Below are 9,617 nucleotides of genomic sequence, written 5' to 3' on the forward strand. Positions count from 1 at the left end.
CTCAAACACACAAGCAGTCCAGCCCTCTCGCAAGTATTCAATAATCTCACACCCTTTCCCGTCCTCAGGGTCTTCCACCACACACTTGAACCATACAACGCACATGCCATCAGAAGGCCGTTAAAAATTGTCTTAATGGCTGTTCTGCCAAGTCCCCAATCATCCCTGATGACCCTTCTCAGTCCCGAGGCAACGTCTACAATTTTTTTCCGGAGCAATTTTAGGTGGTTCCCAAATTTTAATCGTTCCTCAACGTGGATACCCAGGTACTTAACTTTTTTGTCACTTTTAAGTGATATACCCTGCGCCTTAACCAGAACAGGTCTGGTAGAGGACAGTGTCCCCTTTAAGATTAACGTAGATGATTTCGTGGCAGAGACCTCCACGCCATAATGTCTGCCCCAATTGAGAACAGCACCTAGGTATTCGCTACCTCTGCTCTCCAAGTCCCTCCTACTGTTACCCTCTACCAGGACGAGAAGGTCATCGGCATAAGCCACCACTTGGGCTCCCAATTCCCCAAGGCCCCTCAAAAGCTCATTCATACACAAATTCCATACAAACGGACCACATATCGAACCCTGAGGACATCCTCTACTTACGTCTTTCCATACCATTTCACCACGTGCATTCCTGTAACAAACCTTTCTCTCACAGAAGTAGCTCTTCCATAATTCTATTTCTCGACAGCCAACAGCACCCAGCACATCCAAAATTCTGCACCATCTCAAGAAATCAAACGCTCCCTTAAAATCGATAAACATTCCCAACACATACTTGCAGGCAGATCCCTCCACAACATCCATCACTTTCAACCATGCATCCTCTGTACCTCTACCAACCGTGAAACCATATTGGCAATCACTCATAGACCCTTCCAACCCTCCAAGAAGCCTATTCACCATAATCCTTTCCATGACTTTACCAAACACACTCAACAAGCATATAGGTCTATATGATCTTATCTCAGCCCTGTCTTTGTCCGGAGACTTCAACAGAACCACAACATTCGCTTTCTTCCATTCCCTGGGGAAGGTTCCCTCCAACACACACTGCTCATACATACGATGCATCAGATCCGGCCTTAAAGCCCAGACACGCTTAACAATGTCACCTTTTATTCCATCTAATCCCGGAGCCTTCTTACCATTAATTCTTTTGACCGCAACCTCAACCTCTTCCTCGGTTACCGGTTCCATTCTCGCCCCCCCCACCAGTCTCACCTCATCCCTTACCTTTTCGTCTGGGGGAAAGAATTCATTCAACAAAGCACTTGCCGTATCCTCCCACCCAACCGTCATTTCCCCATTATCTTTCCTAACAGCTCCCATACAGATTCTACCCTTCCTACCCCTAATAATTTTATAAACCCCACCCCATGGGTCCACATTTCCTACCCTGTCCACAAACCTTCTCCAGTCCTCCTCTTTGGCCTTCCTTATCTCGTTTTTGTATTCATTCCATTCCTCAATGTACCGTGCCCTGGCCGCGTCCTGCCCCTCTGCATTATGCCTCCGAAGGCGCTGATAAACCCTCCTCGAACGTCTGCATCTAGCCCGAAGATCCCCCAGCCTCTCGTTCCACCACCGTACCCGTCTATTTGAGTGTCCCCGATTCACTTTAAAGGACCTGTCACCTGCGCGCCGCACCATTTTAGTCATTAGCTCAACCATACCCTCAGCATCAAGAAGGGCAAACTCTCTCTCTACGCAAAACACCTCATCGAGAAAACATGCGTCAAATTTCGGCCAGTCGCCCTCGCATACCACCCATCCTCCAGGAGGAGGCCCACAATCCCGATCAATATGGTATCCCAACTCCAATTCGATTAAGTTATGGTCGCTACAACTAACCTCATCTCTCACACACCATTTGCGTACCAGTCCCAAAAACCCATCGGTACACAGCGTGACGTCAATATCACTCTGTCCCCCTGGACCGGAGTAAGTGTATTCATCACTGGGAGAATTTAGGACAGCAATCCCCTCCCTCAAAATAACCTCCTCCAGTACCCTTCCACGAACAACCCTTTCATCCTCCCTCCATCCTTCCCATTTGCTGTGCCACAGGGGGGACACCGCATTGGCATCAAGCCCTACCAGCATCTTTAGTCTACCGAATTTACGCCAAAGCTCCTCTAGGTACGCAGCCTTGTCCTCCATTCCCTCACCATACACACAATAAAGCGAACATACCACACATTCACCAAAGTCACCTTTCAACCAAGCACATACAGCCCACTCCCTTCTAAATTCTCCAACCTCCATCACTTCTATACTTTCATCATTCACTACGATCGCCGCTTTCTTACTGGATATCACTCTGAAATGAAGTGGCATCCCCCTTACATTCTGCTTCCATTCATACGGTTCCTGTATCAGGCACACACTCACTTTCTCCTCTACCATATACACGCTCAGATCATTCATTGCCCTTTCACCCCTACCACAATTAACCTGACACCATCTAACCATTAAGGACGTCATTTACCCGCTGTTTCTCTTTAGCCAATCTGAGCCTCTCCGAAAACTCAGGACATCCAGCCGACAGCACCGAGTGTCCATATTCCCTACCTGCCCGCTTGCAGTTGCGGCAAACTTCCAAGGTTTTTTTGCATTCCCTAATCTGATGTCCTTCTTCACAGCACCTTCTACACACCACATTCTTAGCCTTACAGTTCTGTAAGCTATGGCCATATTCATAACATTTATGACATCTTAGAACACTATACCACTCCTTTATTTTTAAGCTTGTCCACCCTATATATACCCTTCCCTGTTGGAGCAGTAACTTGCACACACGTGGTGACGCACCAATCATAATATTTTCCTTTCCATTTTCTAACCCTTTTTTGCCTTTTTCACCCTTTTCACTGTTTCTCTTACTCACCACTCTAAACTCCTTTATAAATTCCTCCTCTCCCATCAACGCGGCCACGTTCTTTTTGTACACTTCTTTAGCGAATTCTTCATTATCGATTTTCTCTGGGACATCGTAGACCAACAATGTTGGGTCTCTTCTCCTCGCTTCTTCAATCGTCCAGCCCTGCTCCTGTTTATTAATCTGGTCCTTTATCTTATTCAAGTCTTTTTCATTGGTGGTCTGAATAACCAACCCTCCTGCTCTTGATTGCTTTACCGCCTGAATTTTGGCGTCCGTTTCAACCTTCATCAATTTTTCCTTTATTTTTGAGGCGTTCTCATCCTTTCCTTTCACTACTATAGCATAACTTTTCACCACGTTGTTACTTACGGGCACCACCAGTCCTCCCTCCTTTTGATTCTTTATTTCCTCTCCTGTAGTGGAATACTTCTTCATTTCTTTAATCCTCCCCTCTAAGAAACTGTTATCTCTAATCAGACGCATTGTCACCAGTTCCAGGTCCTCGAACCTATTTAGAATCTGCTCAATCGCGCCCTTGTTACACTTGTTTGCCTCATTAAAAAGGATCTTCAGAAGGTCGTCCTTAATCGCTTTGACATGCTCCACCTCGTCAAATTCCTCATTACTGTCATCGTCGAGCCTTGACCTTTTACTGGACACGCTACTTCTTCTAGTCCCCATTATGATTCCAAAAAAATTTTGACCCCGTTCAACAAAATTATTCTAAGTCCCGAGTGGGACTTAGAGAATAAGCGAAACGAGAAACCTTTTGAAATTTTCTAAGTCCAAGAATTTTTCTAAGTCCCAAGAGTAAAATTCAACCAAGATCACTAAAACTATTCTAAGTCCCGAGTGGGACTTGGAGAATAAAGGAACGAGAAACCTGCAATTTTTCTAAGTCCAAGAATTTTTCTAAGTCCCAAGAGTAAAACTCAACCAAGATCACTAAAACTATTCTAAGTCCCGAGTGGGACTTAGAAAATAAACGAAACGAGAAACCTGCAATTTTTCTAAGTCCAAGAATTTTTCTAAGTCCCAAGAGTAAAATTGAACCAAAGAAATAACCAAAAAAAAAATTTTTTAAACAATAACAGATTTTTCCGAATGGACACTAAACAAACCCTCAGGACCGATTCCCGATGTCCTGAGACGATTTTTTCGAATCACCTGAAATCCACCTGAAAAAATTTTTCTAAGTCCCGAAAAACGCAAAATTTTTCTAAGTCCAGAAAATTTCACCAGCACAACCGACCACGACACAGAGCCCCGAGAAAGGTGCCCCCTTGCTGCGGAGCAACGAAAAACGTGCCAAAACCGATTTTTAGGTTATGTTTTTCACCTACGCGCGAGAAACACATCCGTACCCGGCAATTGCACGAAGCCGACTCGTGGGTAGGGACAGCGGGAATCTCGTTAATCCATTCATGCGCGTCACTAATTAGATGACGAGGCATTTGGCTACCATAAGAGAGTCATAGTTACTCCCGCCGTTTACCCGCGCTTGCTTGAATTTCTTCACGTTGACATTCAGAGCACTGGGCAGAAATCACATTGCGTCAACACCCGCAGGGGCCATCGCAATGCTTTGTTTTAATTAGACAGTCGGATTCCCCCGGTCCGTGCCAGTTCTGAGCTGACCGTTGAATGGCGGCCGAAGAGGACTTCCGGACGCCCTGACGGGCGCACCCGGAGCCTCGCAGCAAGACGGTTCCGCGGGAGGCCAAAAGGCACGGGACCGAACTCGGATTCGACATTGACCGCCGAAACGGAACAACGCTTCACCTCGCACAGGCCCGGCACGTCAGCCGCGACCCGCTTCCTCGCCAAGCCCGACACGCCCCGATCCTCAGAGCCAATCCTTATCCCGAAGTTACGGATCCAATTTGCCGACTTCCCTTACCTACATTATTCTATCGACTAGAGGCTCTTCACCTTGGAGACCTGCTGCGGATATGGGTACGAACCGGCGCGACGCCTCGACGTGGCCCTCTCCCGGATTTTCAAGGTCCGAGGGGAAGATCCGGACACCGCCGCAACTGCGGTGCTCTTCGCGTTCCAAACCATATCTCCCTGCTAGAGGATTCCATGGAACTCGAACGCTCATGCAGAAAAGAAAACTCTTCCCGGATCTCCCGACGGCGTCTCCGGGTCCTTTTGGGTTGCCCCGACGAACTCTCTTGCGAGGGCCCGAATTATTAACGGTTCCGCTGCCGGGTTCCGGAATAGGAACCGGATTCCCTTTCGCCCAATGGGTGTGTGCTCGCTTCGTACGTTTACGTTCGAATTAAAAACGAACCAACGACATATCTACACCACATCAACATCGGCTTTCGCCTAGGGCTTAGGATCGACTGACTCGTGTGCAACGGCTGTTCACACGAAACCCTTCTCCACGTCAGTCCTCCAGGGCCTCGCTGGAGTATTTGCTACTACCACCAAGATCTGCACCGACGGCGGCTCCAGACGGCCTCACGGCCAGTCCTTCTGCGCTCACCGCCGCGACCCTCCTACTCGTCAGGGCTTCATGGCCGGTTAATTAAATAACCGACCGCACATGCCGCTGACGGCCGAGTATAAGCACGACGCTTCAGCGCCATCCATTTTCAGGGCTAGTAACTTCGGCAGGTGAGTTGTTACACACTCCTTGGCGGATTCCGACTTCCATGGCCACCGTCCTGATGTCTTAAGTTACCAACGCCTTTCATGGTATCCCATAAGCGTCGATTTAGGCGCTTTAACTCGGCGTTTGGTTCATCCCACAGCGCCAGTTCTGCTTACCAAAAATGGCCCACTTGGCACTCTGATTCGAGTCTCGCGGCTTCATATAAAGTTCGAGCAAGCCGGAGATCTCACCCATTTAAAGTTTGAGAATAGGTTGAGGCCGTTTCGACCCCAATGCCTCTAATCATTCGCTTTACCGGATGAAACTCGTAAGCGACGAGCGCCAGCTATCCTGAGGGAAACTTCGGAGGGAACCAGCTACTAGATGGTTCGATTAGTCTTTCGCCCCTATACCCAGTTCCGACGATCGATTTGCACGTCAGAATCGCTACGGACCTCCATCAGGGTTTCCCCTGACTTCGTCCTGACCAGGCATAGTTCACCATCTTTCGGGTCCCAGCGTGTACGCTCTTGGTGCGCCTCTTCTCGCAATGAGAATGAGACGCCCCGGGAGTGCGGGGCGACAGCCGTAACGGCCGCCCATCTTCCCTTAGTCCGTGCAAGACGAACTTTCACTTTCATTGCGCCTTTAGGTTTAGTCATGTCCCAATGACTCGCGCACATGCTAGACTCCTTGGTCCGTGTTTCAAGACGGGTCCTGAAAGTACCCAAAGCTATAGCGTCGCAGATCGGCGTTTCAACCGAGTCTGTCCGAGAACTCATTGGCGAACAGCCATTCGTAGACAGAACCGACACCAGGTGCGATTACCGTCATAAACGAACGCGCTTGCCAATGGTCGGACGCTAACTGTGTAGCGGCCCGGCGCCATATGCATACCTTCGAGCGAGTCGACCGGGAAACACCGCGGGTTCGTCCGAAACGGCGAACCGTTCGAACGGGCTCCACCGCGGGCCTTAGATCGACACCCAAAGGATCGCGACGTCCTACTGGGGGAGAAGTGCACGCGTTCGACTTCGGTTCGCATAAACAAAAGGCGCGAACGACGCGTACGCCGTTCGTCGCACGATCATTTAGCGCCGCTATCGAGTCACGCTGAATCTCCCCTTTCGACCTTTCGGGTTTCTCAGGTTTACCCCTGAACGGTTTCACGTACTATTGAACTCTCTCTTCAAAGTTCTTTTCAACTTTCCCTCACGGTACTTGTTCGCTATCGGTCTCGTGGTCATATTTAGCCTTAGATGGAGTTTACCACCCACTTAGGGCTGCACTCTCAAGCAACCCGACTCTGAGGAGAGATCCTCCCGTTATCGGCAACGGTCACTACGGGCCTGGCACCCTCTATGGGCTGTGGCCCCGTTCAAGATGGACTTGGACGCGTCGCACAATCTCGGGATGACGGATCCTCCCTAACACCACATTTCCCGGCGTCCGGTTTCGGCCGCGGGATTCAGTGCTGGGCTTTTTCCTGTTCGCTCGCCGCTACTAAGGAAATCCTAGTTAGTTTCTTTTCCTCCGCTTAATAATATGCTTAAATTCAGCGGGTAGTCTCACCTGCTCTGAGGTCGCAAATATAAATTTGCCTTTATTTTGTCAGACGATAATTACACGTATTCCGTTTATATGGCTGCCTCCAAACAATTTCAAACATCGATCTGACGTCGTTGCGAGAATGTTGTTGTTGTTAATTATAGTGCATAAAATATGCATATAAACAACTTTAACGTCTCGGACACGACGATCGCTTCGTTCGAAATTTAAGCGTTGTGGCTGCTTTTTAATATCGGACGTGCTACGTCTAAACCAACTTGTACCAACAAACTAATAAGAATGTCAGCCGCTATTGCGTTTTAGGATGCCGCGTTATTTTTTATATTGTTTTTATTGTTGTCTACGTTGCATAATATTTTATTATGACAACCGACAATCAATTAACAATTATAGTAACGCGTCATATTTGCACCCAACACGCTCCGACGTAATTGTCTACACAACATTGTGCGCTGTGTTTAAGACAAAAACCGAGCAGTCTTTGAAATTGACACGACCCTCAGCCAGGAGTGGTCCGGGAACAGTATATCCGAGGACCGCAATGTGCGTTCGAAATGTCGATGTTCATGTGTCCTGCAGTTCACAAGTTGACGCGCAATTAGCTGCGTTCTTCATCGACCCACGAGCCAAGTGATCCACCGTTCAGGGTAATCTTTTCAAACAAATTTAAAATATTATTACATAACGCACCGTTCCACATCGAAATCGTTTCATCATCACACAACAACAAAAATAACTACTTAAGGTTATTACAATTGTGATGTATATGTGAGAAACGGACCAATCGAAAGAAACGTTCGGCGTTATATTTTATAATATTTTATTTAATTAAAGTGGCATTTGTTTCTACTTATCGAAAAGAGTATGCAGTTATAGTTTAAGTTTACATAAAGAATAACCCGATGATATTAACGTTTTATAAATACGTATATATATCTATTAGGTTTTTTTTCTCTATCAACTTTGTCTATAAAACTCTGCTCCTTTTGCGATAAGCATTATGTATATTTATTAAATAGAAAATATGTCGAAAAACCAGACGTTTTCTTCAAACAAACGCCACAGCTACAAACTTAATCACAACAATATTTACCAAACAATACAATTGTAGGGTGTTTTGTGTGATACGTCGTTTGGTGGGCATTCTAAGAACGTCCGTCGACATAAAAACGAATCAAAAGAAAAGCACAGGCAGTGCAAAACGTTCCTTCGTCAGTCGGGCGTATATCATTTAAAACCCACAGAATCTAAAAAAGTTAATAAACTTTTTTATTTAGATTCCTACGGTTCGTCGCGTCGTTAAAGTAAATTATTACTTCGACGCATGCGGAACCCAGGTACCCGAAAACCGTAAGCCTAAGCGTTTTTTTCCAAACATCACTCACTATCGATAAAGTAAATTGATTTTATGTATTTATAAATGTGCGTTTGTATGTATAGTAGTATAGTAGTAGTATATTTTGTTATTGGTTGTTTCGAGCTTTTTATTGTTATAAAACGTTTTTGTAGTCTTGTACATAAAGTACAGACGAATAGACAGCCCCTTTTATTTATTAATAAACTCCAACCATTTACAAATTAAATTACAACTACAACATCTCTTTTACACATTAATTATACACCATCTTTATTTTCTTTTTTCCGAAGCGAATACGATGAAGAAAATACGCAAAGACTGGCTTACAAAACCGTAAGCCTAAGCGTTTATTTTTCAAACATCACTCACCATCGGTAAAGTAAAATGATGGTATGTATAAATGTGTATTTGTATGTACAGTAGCGTAATAATTTTGTTGTTGGTTGTTTCGAGTTTATTTATTATTATGGTTTGTATGTATAAAGTTTTAGTCTTGTACATAAAGTACAGACGAATAGACAGCCCCTTTTATTTATTAATAAACTCCAACCATTTACAAATTAAATTACAACTACAACATCTCTTTTACACATTAATTATACACCATCTTTATTTTCTTTTTTCCGAAGCGAATACGATGAAGAAAATACGCAAAGACTGGCTTACAAAACCGTAAGCCTAAGCGTTTATTTTTCAAACATCACTCACCATCGGTTAAGTAAAATGATGGTATGTATAAATGTGTATTTGTATGTACAGTAGCGTATTAATTTTGTTGTTGGTTGTTTCGAGTTTATTTATTATTATGGTTTGTATGTATAAAGTTTTAGTCGTGTACATAAAGTACGATCGTATTGGCAGACACCATTATTATTCATTCATTCATTCTTGTTTGTTATTATAAATAACTCCAACCATATACAAATACTACAACAACAACAACAACATCTCTTGCACATTAATTATACACCACCACTGTGTATTAGTACTTTTTTTCGAAGCGAATACGATGATGGAAATACGCTAAGACCGGCACTGCGAAAGCAATAATAAAACGTTAGCACATAACCATCTTTCGACAATATTGATTCGTGTTAATGTTCGAAAAAATTCTTTGAAAACGTCGTTTACGGCACGTTTACAATCGATTTATAAAATAAATCGAAAAACGTAACAACAGATCCGCTTAATGCAAGACGACCCGTT

The 9,617-nt window shown here is 45.0% G+C and overlaps 1 non-coding gene and 1 pseudogene across 1 annotated transcript; both read right to left on the bottom strand.

The window, feature by feature from the left end:
- Nucleotides 1-3,849: 3,849 nt before the first annotated feature.
- On the bottom strand, nt 3,850-7,071 carry LOC135267719 (large subunit ribosomal RNA; annotated as a pseudogene).
- A 476-nt stretch (nt 7,072-7,547) lies between these two features.
- Nucleotides 7,548-7,704, bottom strand: LOC135267707 (5.8S ribosomal RNA). The gene has a single exon (XR_010336093.1). It is a non-coding gene; the product is annotated as a 5.8S ribosomal RNA (ribosomal RNA).
- Between the last annotated feature and the right edge of the window lie 1,913 nt (nt 7,705-9,617).

The sequence above is a fragment of the Tribolium castaneum genome, unplaced genomic scaffold (assembly GCF_031307605.1).
Source record: "Tribolium castaneum strain GA2 unplaced genomic scaffold, icTriCast1.1 ptg000081l, whole genome shotgun sequence".
Taxonomy (NCBI): domain Eukaryota; kingdom Metazoa; phylum Arthropoda; class Insecta; order Coleoptera; family Tenebrionidae; genus Tribolium; species Tribolium castaneum.